Source organism: Vanacampus margaritifer, chromosome 2, assembly GCF_051991255.1.
Source record: "Vanacampus margaritifer isolate UIUO_Vmar chromosome 2, RoL_Vmar_1.0, whole genome shotgun sequence".
Taxonomy (NCBI): domain Eukaryota; kingdom Metazoa; phylum Chordata; class Actinopteri; order Syngnathiformes; family Syngnathidae; genus Vanacampus; species Vanacampus margaritifer.
Window position 1 is genome coordinate 44002221 of NC_135433.1, and position 16790 is coordinate 44019010.

The window sequence follows — 16790 nt, forward strand, 5'->3', positions numbered from 1 at the left end:
TTAACACTATCAAACACAACTGCTCCACTCAGTCAACTTGTTGAATGGCTTCTGCTATGAAGAGAATGACTTGGTCGCACTTAAGTTCTTTTTTCTTACTCTTTCCCTCCTTGCAATCAAGTCTGAAACAGTGCCCGAGGCGTGTGTGTGCGTGCGTGTGAAAGAAAGCTCATTTCAAATGTTCAGCCATGCATGCGTTCAGCAGCAAGATGGAGGCAAAGTGAATTACTTTTTAATAACTCTTTTTGGTCTTTAGTAACACAACTTATGTGTGAATCTGTGTACAGTATACTGTATATGTATCATATAGGGCAGTACAGTGGAAAAGTAGTTCTCGTCTGCCTCACAGTTCTGAGGTTCGAGGTTCGAATCTGGAATTTGCATCTTTTTATGTACTTGTGTTGGTTTTCAGCCAGAACTCCTTCCTCCCACATTTTAAAAACATGCATGCTAGGTTCACCAAAGACTCTAAATTATCTATAGATGAGAACATGAGCATGAAAATGTGTTTCGCCAGTGATTGGCTGGCTACCAGTCTGCTTTTGTCTCTCAGTCAGGTGGGATAGGCTACAGCTCTCCTGTGATTCTGTGTGGAAAATTCTTCCTTTATTAAAAGGAGGCGATTCCTCAGTCATCAGTAATTATTGGCCGGTATCGAAATTTTACATTCTTGCAACAAAACAAAAAAAGGCCTTGAAATGTAGTTGCTGAACAGCTTAAAAACTGTCTTGAAGTTTATTTTTATCAAGTTATGAATCTGGCTTTTGAAAGGGGCACCGCACAAAAACTGCTATAAAGGTATTTAATGTCATTATTAAAAGTCTGGACTGTAAAAATATTGCACTGTACTGCACTTTTTATTGACTTGTCTAAGGCCTTTGATACTGTTGATCATGGTACTTGGAGAGAATGCAATGTATATTTAGCTGGCCGGGTATCTCTTCTTCCTTTCTTCTTGTTCCCAAAGGTGTCCCTCAGGGATGTGTTCTAGGTCCACTGTTGTTATCAATTTATATTAAAGCTCGCTGTCAAAATGTGTCAAATGTCTGTTTTGATTTATTTGCAGAGATGACACAGTTATTCGTTGTTCCTTTACTGCATTTGAACAAGCTTTTAACTTTGATGTAAATAAATCTAAATTGTTGTTGTTGTTGTTTACAAATGGTTAACAGTTACCCTAAATTCTACCCAAGATAGAAAGTGCTGAAATCCAAATAGCCACCACTAAGGTGTTGTTAGGTGTTGTCTGTCAGGACAGAGCTGAGTAAAGATAGCGTTCAAATATGCTGCTCCCTTTTCATGGAATACCTTACAAAAGGATCTGAACTTGCCGCAACGTATTAAACTGTAAAGGAACGTGAAACAAATGCACAATGGACAATGTGACTGAAATATGAAACTGCACACTCCCTTCTTTACGCACTCTCGTACAAACTTAATTACTAAAGACTAAGCACAGAGGCTGGAATCAACTTATCAATTAGGTATGTTTACACAGGTGAGAAAAGTTTTATATTTTAGTTTGAGAAACTGTGAAGGTCTAAAATATATTTAACATGAGAAAATGGATCCATCCGTTAGCATGCTATAGCTACAATAGGCTATCGTCACCGCAGAAAATAAAGTAACATTTAGCCTAAATTAAACGCTACAGAATGGAACTTTTTTATTCATGACATCATACTGTTCAATTTCATGTCTTTGTGGCATTCCTTTCATGCTAAATGCCGCCGTCGTATTTTTTTTTAACCTTCCGCTAAGTATCTGTGTGTGTTTGGAGTCGTGATAGATGGCGATCTCTTGAGCAAATGTAGAATCTCGTGGTGTGCTAGTTTTGGTATCGATCCGATACCAAGGAAATACAGGGCCATTATCGCCGACACTTATAACGATACTTTTCAAAAAATGATGGTATATGTATTTTTTTTTTAATTTAGGTAGCTGTATCATCAAATTGCTTATTCACAATATATTTTCAACCTTTAAATGTTTTTGTAAAGTTTCCCTTTAAACAAAGGACACATTTAGGACAAAGTTTGTTGATAAATAGAAAATACTTTTTCCCCCAGAAACATTACAATCACAACAAAATATTTTTTAAACATTTTTTTTTTTAAGTGTGTTAAGCGATCATGAAAAACACATTTAAACAAATTCTTTATCATAAACTGTTCAGAAACTGCAAATACAAAAAATAACTACAAATTCTTCCTTCATTGTACTTCTTTTGTGGATTTGTTCAACATTTATAAACAATATATTAAAGATTATGATGCAGCAATAAATATAAAACAACATACAAAATAAATTATTTTTCCGGTACAATACTGTATGTGTTCGGGCAATCTACTACAAAGATGAGATGCTGAGTCACGTGATGGCACACGATTGAAGCAGGAGGGGAGGAGGGAGTGCGGGGACCAGGTCTGCCCGTGACTGCTCTGGTCCGACAGACAGAAATAAAGTGTGCGGTGACATACCTATTATCTGTTTGACCAAACTGCAGCAGTGCATAAAAGAGCCAAACTGAAACTAAACAACTAGATCGATAATATAGTGCCAGTATCGATCCGATATTGACTTGGTATCGATAATATCGATATTTGAATCGCTTCACACTCCACTAGTAGAATCCATTACAGCGAAATACTAGCTCCTGCGGTCGTGAATCTGTAAGACAATGAGCTAACATGAGAATGCGCATGACGTCACATCCACAGGGGGTGGGAAATTCAAACCCGATTCCAGTCTGAAAACTATTGGCCAACAGCTAATGTGCTGATAAGAAGATGTTTGAGTAATAAAAAGTCAAATAAAAATATATAGCTATCCTTATGCCACGTGACTATTTATCTGAACACGCCCCCTGCGGCAGAAAAGTAGAAGTGCAGCGTTAATGGATTAATAACGGCAAAGAGGGCAAAAACTAGCGTTTATCCGTCAACTTTCCACCCAAGAGCATTGACAGTCACTTTGATGAAAAGGACATGATTTACATGCGCAAGGTGGACATGTTGGATTGCCGATTAAGTGTCAGGAGGCTTTTTTTTTTCCAACTTGGTGACACTGCTACGTGGAATTACCCCCTGTGAGTGCTTTCAAATCTGATCATACAAACGCTTTACAAGTTTGTACAATCCGGATTAATTCCCCCTTTATGTGTGCTCAAAATGCCATCAAAGTTGGCAGATTCACGCAAGTGTTTGCAGTGTTATTTATGTACGTTAGCAACTTAGTAGCTGCTAATTCGGTCATTTATACCGTAAAAAGTATTTCAGTTATTAAATTCAACTGTGTAATATCTATTAAACCGCAGAAGCACGAATGAACGAAACGGATTATTTCCCCCACATTTTGCGTGTGGTAACAGTAAGCATCTGCTGATTTAACCACCATGTACAAAGTGCAACATTGGCTACACATTGGCTCCTCTTTTGGTAGCCTGAAGAATGCTCGATCTTTTTTTGCCTCTTCTCGTTGTGGCAGCTGGTCCACAACAGCTCTCAATCTTTGTTAAAGTGTGGCGTTTGCCGTTTACTCAAAGTGGCAGATGTGTTTTCTATGTTGCTAAAATGGCTATGCTAACGTCCATTTTGGGACACGTGACGTCAACGTCCGGATCTCTATTGTAAAATATTTTTGGGCAAATTGCTACATAGAGCAGCTTTAAGCACAAAAGTAAATAGATTTTATTTTGCAATACAAATTTTGAAATTCTGTGACAACAACAAAATCTTTCCACACAAAGTATATTGCCTTTTTTAACCTCCATGTTATATACATATAACATGTCGCAAGTTGTTGAGCGCTAGCTAGCATTGGCTCGACTTCTAAATTGATTTTATTTTACAATGCACATTTTGAAATTCTGTGACAACAACAAAATCTTTCCACACAAAATATATTGCCTTTTTTAACTCTTTGACCGCCAGACGTTTTCAGAAAAGGGATGCCGTGGGTGCCAGCCGATTTAAGCATTTTGACTGATCTTTCAAGGTCCACAGAAAATTTTGTGTTTGGACTATGGAAACACACATACTACCAAATGAAAGATTGGACTCTCATCTTTCATCAGAAAAAAAGTTTGTTTCTACCTTATTCCGTTTTCAGTAATCAACAATAGAAAATGGTTAGTTTCACCCAAATGCTCTGTTTTGAAACAAAATACGGAGAAATCAAGCTTTTTGTGAAACGATATTATTTCATGCACTCTAGTGAATTTGACACCTTTCTTTTTCCATGAATGATGCCACAAACACCTAAACAGTGCTTTACTTCTGTAAAACACTACCACCAACAATGAAAAAGTGTTTTTTGATAGCAAAATATGTTTATTTACATTCAACAGAATAACAATTTGACAAAACAATTTGGCAAACTATTTACAAATGTGTGCAACCGTGGTACTATTTACAATTGTGTGGATGTTTCAAATACAGTTTTTCTTTTTGAAACACTCCCCTGCGTGCAAGGGAACGCAGCAGGATTTGCACAACAGATTAGTTTCACTGCGATGGCCCCTTCGCGTGCAGACACTACACTTTCTTGCTGGCTTTTTTTCCCGGGGAATAGCAAGTATATACTGCAGTGTGTGTTTGGCCATGTTGCCATCAAGTCTACTCTCAGGATCATGATACGGTGACGTTACGGTGGTGTTACGTCTGGCTTCCTCATGTCATTCAGTTCCTATACCGGGTGGTAAGAGATTTTACTAAACGTTATTTAATGTTTTTGGCGGTCAAAGAGTTAACCTCCATGTTATATCCATATAGCATGTCGCAAGTTGTTGAGCGCTAGCTAGCATTGGCTCGACTTCTAAATTGATTTTATTTTACAATGCACATTTTGAAATTCTGTGACCACAACAAAATCTTTCCACACAAAGTATATTGCCTTTTTTAACCTCCATGTTATATCCATATAGCATGTTGCAAGTTGTTATGCGCTAGCTAGCATTGGCTCGACTTCTAAATTGATTTTATTTTACAATACACATTTTGAAATTCTGTGAAAACAACAAATCTTTCCACACAAATTATATTGCCTTTTTTAACCTCCATGTTATATCCATATAGCATGTCGCAAGTTGTTGAGCGCTAGCTAGCATTGGCTCGACTTCTATGCAATTAAAACATTTGCACATCTTTGCTAACGTTCTGAATGGAATCACCCAAAAAAATGCAAAATGACAACTGAAATAAATCTTACTTGTTGTAGTATATAGTTTGTTTTCAGATTAGACACATTAACATTCCATAATTTTATTTTACCATCCCTGTGTATGGGCGTAGCACGGCAGCCAAGTTTGATGACTCGGCATGAAGCAACTCAATTCAAATCTACAAGCCCAGAGCTGAATCAAATGTCTTACCAGCATTTTTTCCTGTACTTCTAAGTATATGTACTTAAGTATTGAGTGCGAGTACTTTTGCCATATCTGTGTAATTAAGACATCAAATATTAAAATATAGTTAATTTACTTGACAAAATAGCTCTTTCTGCATTGCTGATCATGCATAAGATGTTGTTTAAGGGCAGGCGAGCTATGCCTGGCCTTGCCCGTCCCACCCAGGAAATACGGCAGACCTTCATATCCCACGTAGGGAACGTAACAGAGGCTTGAAATGTTGTTCAAAAGTTATTTGCCCTCCAGCTTAGTGGCTGGCACATGATTCAGCAGAGGCTCAAATGTGGAGGCTGCACGCACATGTATACACACATTTTTATGCCATTAGTTTGACAAACCATAGTGAGCAGAGCGAGCCTGCAGGCCACCACAATCCCATACGTTAGCCATTTTCCAAACAAATGGAGCTCGTTCATAACGGGGGTCCTGGCACGTCAGTCTTGAAAATATGCATCGGACGTGGATTAGGATTTCCTGGCAGCTCCGAGGCTAAAGTTGCCAAAAGCCAACGCTGTAACGTTGCTGTGGAAGAAGAGGGTTTTTTTTTGGAGAACAGCGGCCGTTGTGGTACTTTGGTGAACTTGTTTTCCAGATTGGTTGCAGATGTGAGCTCGCTCCAAGCAGACAGAGTGATATCATCGACTTATAAATCTATTCACGAGAAAGGGGCAAGCACGGGAAAAACTACTGCTTTTGTTCCAGTCAAAAACATTCAAAATACAACTTGCTCTATTTCTCAACAAAGGCTAGGCTGGTCTTGAATTATCTGCTATAGGCCCAGACAGTTGGGGATTTCCCATCATGCACTACTCTGCCCTCTCCTCTTCCATCTGTTCTTGTTCAAACGTCATTATTATAAACAGCGTCATCGCTCTCGCTTCAGGGCTTCTGCCGTCAGCGAGACAACCAGCACTTTGAGTCTCACATTTGTTTACGCGTCACTTCCTGTCAAGAGTTTGTTCTTGTTTTCACTTGGATTTGGTTTTGTTATGTTAAACTTGAAAGACATTCCTCCATTACATGTGGATCAAATTCAATGCTTCAAAATTATAAAAATGGCTGAAAGATGGAAATTCATGTCACAAAAATATACTTTGTGTATGCATGATGCGGAGATGCAACATTAACCAACTGAATGTGAATATATTTCATGGTAATTTGAATTCATCATTTATTTTATATTATTGTTAGTGGTGGCAAAATCGAAACTGTGTTTTGGTACGTACTGGAACACAGACGGAACTTCGAATCGTGTTCCTAAATCTGCCTCAGAATCAGGATGTCACGTGACCGTTGCCTTTCGCTTCCATTACGCCTCCAAACGTATGTTACAACTGGCCACCAGATGTCGCTGTGGGGAGATGTTTTGAACGTTCCAAAAGATCGATTCTTTTTGTGAATCAATTGTTCCAAATGATTTGATTGTTTCAATGTTCCATTTCTGCCGTCCCTAATTATTTTAACACAAGTTGTATTGTATTACTTTTATTGATAATGTTAGTAGTGTAGTATTCAATTTTTTTCAGTTGAAAACAGTTGATGTGATTAGTAAGAACACATTGACTGCATTTCTACGTGCGTATCTATATGTATATATGTGTTAAGTGTTTTGTATATGGGCGGGGTCACCCTTCATTTAAGGTTGGTGGTTGAGGCCACCACTTTTTAAGAGGGTTTCCGTAATCTGTTAAAAAAAAAAACTGTTGTATGTGGAGGGAATTCACTGCTGGACATGGTGCATGGTGAATAAATGAAGATCTCGCAAACCTGGTTCCATCTTGTTTGTTTTGCTCACTAACTCAGAGGCCTCGGCCATCCACGGCTAGTAAGAGAGCGGAACAACAACAAAAATCTTACATAGGGATGTTCAATACAACTTTTTTTCTTCTTTTTACTTTTAATCTGAAGCGCAAAAAAAGAAGAAGGTGTAGTGCAGTGAAATGATCCATGATGATTGATCAACATATTGAAAATGTAATGTTCAAAAAGCAAAAACATGTTTACATATTTCATCATATTTATTTATGAATTTTATACTGGCCGGTGTCAGTTAACTTCGAGTGGCCCAACAAAGTTATGTAGAGGCCCCAGGCAAGCGGGCCACTGTTGATGTCGAACCCTAGGTAAATGACCTGGGGACACTTCTTGTTGTATCTTTGCTCATGCAAACGATATCATCATCGTCATGTTAAGATATTAAAAATAGCAGGTTAAAAAGTCCGGGGGGGGGGGGGGGGGTTCTATTTTTGCAGTTCCAGAACCCTTTGGCGGTTAGTTTATTAGTGCAGTTTAATTTTAAGTACACAGTAAAATCGCCAGTGTTAGATTAACACTGAGAGTGTTAAATCTAACACTAGAAAAGTGTTTATATGTGTCCACACCAATAATTGTAAACCTGACACTTTTCAAAGTTTTAGTTAACACTTCACCAGTGTTACTCCAACACTGTATAGTGTTCTATCTACACCGGTGAACACCAAGTAGTGTTGAAAGTAGCCTACATTAGTGTCAGTGTTAAACATTTAATTCTGCCAAACTTCACTTAACTCTGTTGTTTGAGTGTATTGCAGTGTTAAAAATATAACTTACACTACACTTTACTCTGATAAATGGTACTTTATTTATATCATATTTTTCCTCCTTACAAGGCCCTTAAAGCGCTTTACATTTTGACGACTGATGACACAGCATCAGGACCGACTGGGGGTTTAGTATCTTGCTCAAAGACACTTTGACATGTACACACTGGCCTGGGATCGAACCCACGGGAGACGACCACATGACCACTGAGCCATGCTGCTCCAACGATAACAACTGGATGTATCGCTGTTGAAATGTCGACAGCACGCTGGAAATTTGCAAAGTTTCTCCTTCACCGGAAATGAGGGTGTGGTCAATTTAACACTCAAGGTAGTGCTATTCAGGTTACACCCATCATCCACCCCAACACTCAAAGAAATTTACTCTGACAATGTCACTTTTTATCCTAACAGCATTTAAATAACACTGTTTACTGCATATTTCATCAAACACTGGAAATTTAGTGTAGGCATGTTTTGGCCACCTACATTTAAGACCCTCCCTAATGGCCAGTTGAAGGGGAACGTAACACGTTTGAATTCCTCCACAAATTGACTCCATTCACAATGTGTGTGTGCAGAAGCAAGTGCTTCGATATTGTCATTAGTGATTGTAGGTCGATTAGATACATTGAGGTTAATGTTGCCTGTACTATTTGAACTACAGTTATAATTTTGACTTAAGCTTTATTTATTTTATTTTTTTAACGTGAGTGTTTATACAGTATCGTAAACTTTTTTAAATATACCAACCTCCTCACGCCGTGATAATTATCATATCGTGATGTTTATATCGTGATAATATCGTATTGTGATGTTTTGGATATCGATTCTTCCCTAATGTATAGTAAGTAGCCTATTTATGGTTTCTTTGTCTTCCCAAATTCAGATGGGATAAGCTGTGACCTAAATGAAGACAATCCCGATAGAAAAGGGATAGAAGGAGGTTGACGTCCCAACCTTTCAACCCCGACACTGGACAAGGGAAGTAAGTGACAGTGAGGGAAAGCGAGACAAGAGGAGGGGGCTGCTTGCTGGGAGGTTCCAATAAAATGTAATCCTGTTATACCGTTCCCACTTGAGGGCAACAATAATAATAAAGATTTCCCTAATAACGCAGACCGAAAACCCAAATGGAAGACAACTCCCGCGGTCAACTGGCACACTTGTAGATACATCCTCTCATTAGCCCCACTGCTGTCGGGCTGGCGAGAGACCCCCGAGATGTGGGCGTGATGGCAAGGCAAGAGTTAAGTCAAACAAATGTGTTTCATCAAACTGCACTTTGCGCTGCTCTGCATAAAGGAATTGCAGGAGGAATGAACGGGGAGCGAGGTGGGAACTTGTGAGCCCCGAGGAAAACAATCAGCACCTTCGAACCTCCCTTCCTGTGTCAAAAACACCAGGGTCTCAGGTGTGTGCTACCAGATGTGATTGTTTGTGTAGCAATCACTCTTTTACACATAAACACAGTCTGGATTTACAGTACAGATCAAAATGTACAATATTTGATTATTTTAACTATTTTATATATATATATATATATATATATTTATAGATGATCACAATGAAGGGATTGAACTACTGTAATGCAGCATAACAGATGTGCAGATGAGGGGACAGCGCGAAGGGCGGCCATGGCCGAATCCCTAAAGAGGGACTGAGTAGTCAGCTGAACGGAAAGAATAAGATCATTAACACCTATGTCCTGGCAGCATTGCCTGGAAGCGATCCAAACCACTGATATCAAGACCACCCGAAGTCCAGCATCCTAAGGCTGTACACAAAACTGAAAGAGTGGGGACCGCGGACTAGTTAGCGTCATGGGCACCATACAGGAGTAAACAACAGGCCTCCAAGAATACATCAAGATGATGGGCCCCAGGGAAGACCTGCTTAGTGAATGTCTCAAACAAAGGAGAAGGAGCCAGATGGACTGTCATGGAAAAGCAAGCCCCTGGCAAGTGGAAAATTTGTTTTTTAAAGGTAATAAATGTACATGAAAAGTTATCAAATTAATTCTTGACAAAATGTTAACTTTTTGCAACTGAAAATGGCTCAATGAGTCAATTTTCTCTCCTGGAGAACCCACAGGGTCAAATTTGGCCCCTATAAATTCTGCTACTCAAATAACAAAGACCTTTTTTCTTTTTACAAATTTTACTTCAAAAGTCCAGAGTGCCACTTCTGACCCCTGCATGGGGCCATCTAGTGGATGAATATTGCACTTACATGAGCCAGAGTGGTGATGACAAGATGGCTGGCAACATGCTGTTTTGTTGAGCTGGAAATCAATCCAAACAAAACCATCTTCTCAGCAAACCATCAGATGGTAAAATTGTGGTTTTTTTTGTTAATCTATTTCATATCATGTTGCAGAATGCCTAGGAGTATGTTTTATATATATATATTTTTTTGATAAATTAGCAACTCTGAGCTAGTTTAAAAAAAAGGGTTAAAATTGACAAAACATTTATTTTGGTGTTCAGTAAACTTATAGCAGTCATTTAATGTATAATTCATAATTTTCCAAAGAAGAAAAGGGTTCTTGGGTTCTCCAGGGTTAAAGGGGAAGTCAACCTTAAACATTTCTTGACAATAATAAGCTATATGTGACCTCACTAGTCTAAACATGACATTCTGATTGATATTACAATTGTGGAATATGAGTTATGAAGCACAATCCAGCCGTCCATCTCAGGAGGGCGGCCATTTTGCCACTTGCTGTTGACTGAAGATGTTCTTCCTTCCCTTGCGTCTGTGATGTAAGTGGGTAAATTAAAAGTAGCCCGTGCGTCAGCTACGCTAAAGCCTTAAATAAATGAGTACTCAATAAATGCAAAATAACTATTTCAGCCTTTAGTTCCTGACCAAAAAATGGCCACAAGAGCGGGAACCGATACCGGTATCGATATCCGTCGCGAGTACGATACGATACCTGGTATCGGTACTCGCCCATCAATACTTGAGATCTGAGCAACTGTAATGTCATTTTCACTCGACAGCAAGTAGCAAAATGGCCACCTTCTGATATGAACGGCTGGAATATGCTGCTTAACTCTTATTCCACAAACGCAATACTACCTTATTTCTGAAAATAAATAGCTTGAAAAGGGGGCATACTGCTCATTTCCAACCCGAAGTATATGGCGAAAGAAAAATTAAGAGATTTGAATGTAAAAATATGAAACTTTTTCTTGATAATATACCACTTAATTCTCCTAGCATTACCATTTCCCCCCATAAAACTGCATTTCTTTCGGGATCCTAATACTCCTTTGTAAGTGACATGCTGTGATTTTGGGTATCACGATATTGTGAGTTACATTGCACTGCAGGACCATACTGACAAACGCTCCAATGTATTTGACGCGATGGAGTAATGAATGACTTATTATTACACTTCCATGCCTTATCAAACGCATTGCCTCAAATATTCATCATGAGTGACAGGGTGAGTGAGAATATCAATCATATTCTCAAGACGGCGTGAATTATTAAGTGAGGTAGTGTAACAAAGCCTGGCAACATTATTTATCTGCGCGAGCGCGAGTGTGCGTGTGTGACAGCATCAGAACCGAGTGTCACCCGCCTTCCTGTTCCCGCACCTCCCTGCCAGCCCAGAGCGTCACACTCAAGGCACTTTGCAGAATCAAACAATTTCACGCAGCTACTGGAGGAGGAAATGAACTGGGCCGCGAGCAATAATAAAATTATACAAATGTTATTACAGACTCGCCTGCTACTGTCCTACTTTAATTCAAATGTGGGCACTGCAGGCAGCGCTCGTGGCGCAGACCTTCCTGAATAAATCAACATTAGCTTACGTCTAAATTATTAAGGAAGTGGGAGACTTTCTTGTTTATAGTATGAATTATTGAACAAGTGTTTAACGCAGTTTTTCCTCCATGAATCCCCAAATATTAATTGCTAATGATCTTTAAGGTGTGTGTTTTATCTTTTGCCCTTTCTGCACCGCGCTGGGGATTGAAATTGCAAATGCAAATTGTGAAGTATGAAGAAGTCAGTCTGTACTCGATGGATGCATTAACAAACTTTTCGTACATTTCTTAGCTGAAATTTGAACAATACTGCATATAAATAAATGGCTGATTTTCTTTCTTTCTTTCTTTCTTTCTTTCTTTCTTTCTTTCTTTCTTTCTTTCTTTCTTTCTTTCTTTCTTTCTTTCTTTCTTTCTTTCTTTCTTTCTTTCTTTCTTTCTTTCTTTCTTTCTTTCTGTCTTTCTTCAATATCAAACCAACAGTTGAACATGGTATTGGTAGGATGTTTTTCTGCTTCTTCTGTACCTGGACTATTATTGTGATTAACAGAGCCATGAATTCAGCTTTTTACCCGAAAATCCTAAGGGACAATCTTTGGCAATCAGTTCGTGACTTCAAGCTGAAGCGTGCTTTTGTTCTGCTGCAGGACAGTGATCCGAAACAATTCAACTTCGGAATGGCCTGAGCAAAAATTAATAGTTAGTCAAAGTCCGGACTTGAATCTGATTGAAATACTGTGTCATGACCTTAAAAAGGACGCTCATACTCAAAAAGTCCAGTTCTAGTGTTACGGAATCCAAACTTTTTCACAGCGCTGTATGTAGCATAAATATAAAAGTATATGTGTATACCTTTATATTTCTAAAAATTCAGTGAATGATGTAGGCCTACCACTCGGCACAATTCCTCTGTGAATGAGTGAGATCAAGTTCTACCAAACAAATGAGCAGGCACTGAATTTTGTATGCTAGCACAGCACAAAAGTGTAAGCCTAATTGTACACCTTCAAGTTTGCAGGCATTGATTAAAAGACTTTAAGCCTTAAGTGACAAAATGACAGGTGCACTTTGTGCCATGTTTAACTGCTCTAATGGAATTCATAGGCTTGGATGCTGGCGGGAAAAAACACAATTGCACACCTTCAACAATTTCACCCAAAGAATGAAAGAATAGATGAGGTTATAAACGTGACAAATGTAAAAGATGGTGAATTTTTTTATTATTATTTTTTAACACATTCATTTTGTCAACATCTTGAAACCGAGGGAACAAACAGCTAATATGATAAGCTAGTTAGCTAACGGACAGCGACACGAAGGGAGCGACAGAACATGAGATCAACCCAACCAGAAATTGTTTAAGTAATACCATTTTGGAATATTCAAGCTTGTTCGGCAATGTCCTGCAAAACGCGCTGTGATGCACAAAGAGGTAGAGTACCTCATTGATCATGGTTTCACTGTTCCAAGTTGTAGTGCTTCACTACTTGTGCCAAAATTGGATCAGACCGCGCCCTTTTGTAATCGTATCATATTAAAATCAATACAAGACATTTTGAGCCCTCTATTTAATGAGAATAATATTTTTTTTCCCCCATTAAAACCCTGACATATATGATCTGACACATGCATTGCACAAATAATCCATTAGAGGGCAGTATGATGGCAGCTGATGGCTTTTCCAGCGACCTTGCAAGATCGCCCCAATTGAGAAAAGACAGACACTTATACTTTTTAATAGTGGGAAATGTTCCGATTTTTGGAAATAACTAATATGTTTGATATGTCTGTTTATCATTATATTTTTGACAGTTATAATGTACAAATTTAAAGCATTGTGACCGGATGTATCAAATAGGACACAAATCAAAAGTCATATATGGAAGTTGGTTTTCGAACCCCCCCCCCCCCCAAAAAAAAATCCCTCCAAAAGGACCAATAAATAGTCTATTTACATTATTTTATTTTTATTATCTCTCATATATTTCATGGTTCAGGCTTTATAGGGTTAAAGGCTATTGGCGGGTCCCACTGACTCACTAAAAACGACACTACTTAAGTCTTGCACAAAAGCAAGACTTCTTTTCTCATTATTTGCCCGAGAAGGTGCACAAAACATCACATATTGTATATCCACATACAGTACATAGCCCATAAGGGCAGGAAAGATGATTAAAAGGATATTAGCCGGTGTTGGCCTCAAGGGAAGAATATCTATAGCGCAACAAAGGTGCAAATTAGAGAAAACAATTGAATAGTTAAATAGGCCAGTCAGTGTCAAGTGAAGTAAGGCCTATCACATGTATTGCGACACTGTGTGAGCAATGGATGGAAAGTGCACATTCCAGGCTCGTGGCTGCCCTCCCCTGGAGAAACACTTGAGGTGAGCCTTTATTTTACACAAGAGACCAACCACTAAGTGATGCTGTTGTCGCATTTAGACTGTGCGGGGGAACGGATGATCTCATCAATTTGAAAAACCTCATCAATTTCAATGCCATATACAGACAATCAAAGTTGTCACAAAAAAATAAAAATGAGCTGCAAATTGCAATGGAATTAGATCACATAAAGATGACACTTTACTTCAAGAAATTACTCTGCAATAAATCTTCCAAGGTGGAATAATATGTCGAGATACTGTAAGTGATTTTATCAGTGATCTGCAGATGGTTGTCTTGTGTGAGGAGTGCGTGCTCCTGTACCTACTCCATTTAAAATGGGTGAAATGCAACCCAAAAAAAAGGAATATGTTTTTTTGGTTTATTATAAGGTCACTGATGGTAACAGACAGTAAAAACCTAATACTGTAAATGTTTTTTTGTTTGTGTGTTTTAATATCACTGGCATTGGGCCAAAACCACAAAAGTCACAATTTGGTCAAATTAATCTTTTTCCAAAAATCTAAAATATTGTATTAATGCAGATTAATCACACTATTAGTTTTGACAACAGATGATCCTTAAAATTGACAGTGGATGGTTACATAAAGGTAGCAATAAATATAACTACATGCATTAAAGTAAAGCATTTAATAAATTTTTGTGTATGACATTCAGAATATTTGTTCATGTCAAACTATTGTGGTCATTTTTTTCCCCATTTTAAATTATGCAAATAATTAACTCTTAGGAAAAGAGGAGGATGAGCGTGTGCAGTGGATCAAAAAATGTTGACGTCCTCATAACATTAAATGTAGACAGATTTAACACATAACAGGTGCTCTTTAAATTTGGCAGGCAAAAAATGTTGATAAAAAGCCTTTTTAATAAAGCGATTAATCATGATTAATTAAAATTCTAGGATGTGATTAATCTGATTAAAAAAATTAATCGTTTGACAGCTCTAGTATATACAGAATACCATTACTCACAGGCAAATTGTATATTGTCAAAATTAAAGCGTTAACTCTGCAGATTAACTAAAATTCTTTAAAGTGTTTTTTTTCTTAAACCTGTTTTAGTCCATAACCTGCAGCCAGTGGCGTGAAAATAGACAAACACGGACTGTAGGTAGTTTTACTTTCAGTTGTACTTGACGCTTGTTGGAGAAATCTCAAATAATTTGTACACTTTACAAAGCCAAATTCAAATAGCATAGTTGTATGTTTTTGCCGTATCATCTCACAGTAAAAATACCCTGTTCAAGTTCCTTCAGGGGGCCTCGCAAATTCTGAAGTCTGCTGCTAGTGAGCACAACTAAAAAACAGGCAGGACAGTAGCTCTGAAGGACCAGGGTTCCCTATGCTTGTGTTACAGGATTCTATTCAAGGATCAAAGAAAGCTATTTAGAACAGTCTGATTCTAAATATACTTTCTATTTGACGATGTTAGAAAAATGTGATTAATCGTGATTAATTACGGAGAATTGTGCAATTAGTTTGTTTAAAAAAGTGTATTTAACAGCACTAATATACCTGTATAATATTGATGTGTGTACCCCATACACTCATATACTCACATGTATACTAGACTAGAAAATCGGTGATCAGGTGTAATGTCTTAATTTGCTCGATGGATCAATGACATCATTGATTGGCTGCTCGAAATAAGACATTGCATGTTATATTCAATGTTTATCCACATTTTGGGGGTTTATTTTATTTCTCATGCATTTCAAACGGCGTCAATTATACGTGGATGGCTGTCGACTGCCTTTAAAGAAATATATTTCTCCATCTTGATTGTATCGGTATCAATGATCAATAATTTTTTTCCAAACTTGTTTACTGATCGGCCCAAAAAAATCCTGATCGTGTTAAGCTTAATGGATACATATAGTTTATTATGAGCAGCCAATGTTCGACATTCCTGCCCTACACAAATGAACACACAGTGAAGTTGTGTCTTTTAATGCATAATCAAAAATGTCATTTTCACGTTTGAATCACACTGCCCACACGACAATGTGCACCATTAATACTTGTACAAAGCCAAAAAATAGTATGGGTAGAAGATAACCACAGTCAGAGGTGGCAAAAAGGTCCAGAAAGTAAAAATCGTGCCAGTTTGGCTTTAGCCCGATTCTAGCTTGCTAGCTAGCGCCCTATGAGGTAAATGAGTACCATGGGAGCTAGCTAGGTAGTTTACTAGCAGGTAAATGCGTACCATGGGAGCTAGCTAGCTCCCTAGCAGGTAAATGAGTATCATGGGAGCTAGCTAGAGAGCTTGCAGGTAAATGATCACCATGGGAGCTAGCTAGGGAGCTAGCTAGGGAGCTAGCTAGGGAGCTAGCAGGTAAACGAGCACCCTTAGAGCGAGCTAGCTAGCACCTGGGGCTAAAGCCAAACTGTGGTAGAGGTTTCATACATCCCATCAGTCATCTTGTGTTTTGAGTGTCATTTTATCGAAGTGGGTCTTTTTCTCCTATGATGCATTAAATCATACAATTTTTTTATGTCCATATCTTGGTATAACTTTATTATCACATCTTACATAAAATTCACAGCACCAATTTCCAGATCAGTTAACAATGATACGCAGCTAAAGCCAAATAAAAATCTATCGATTCATCCATCTTTTA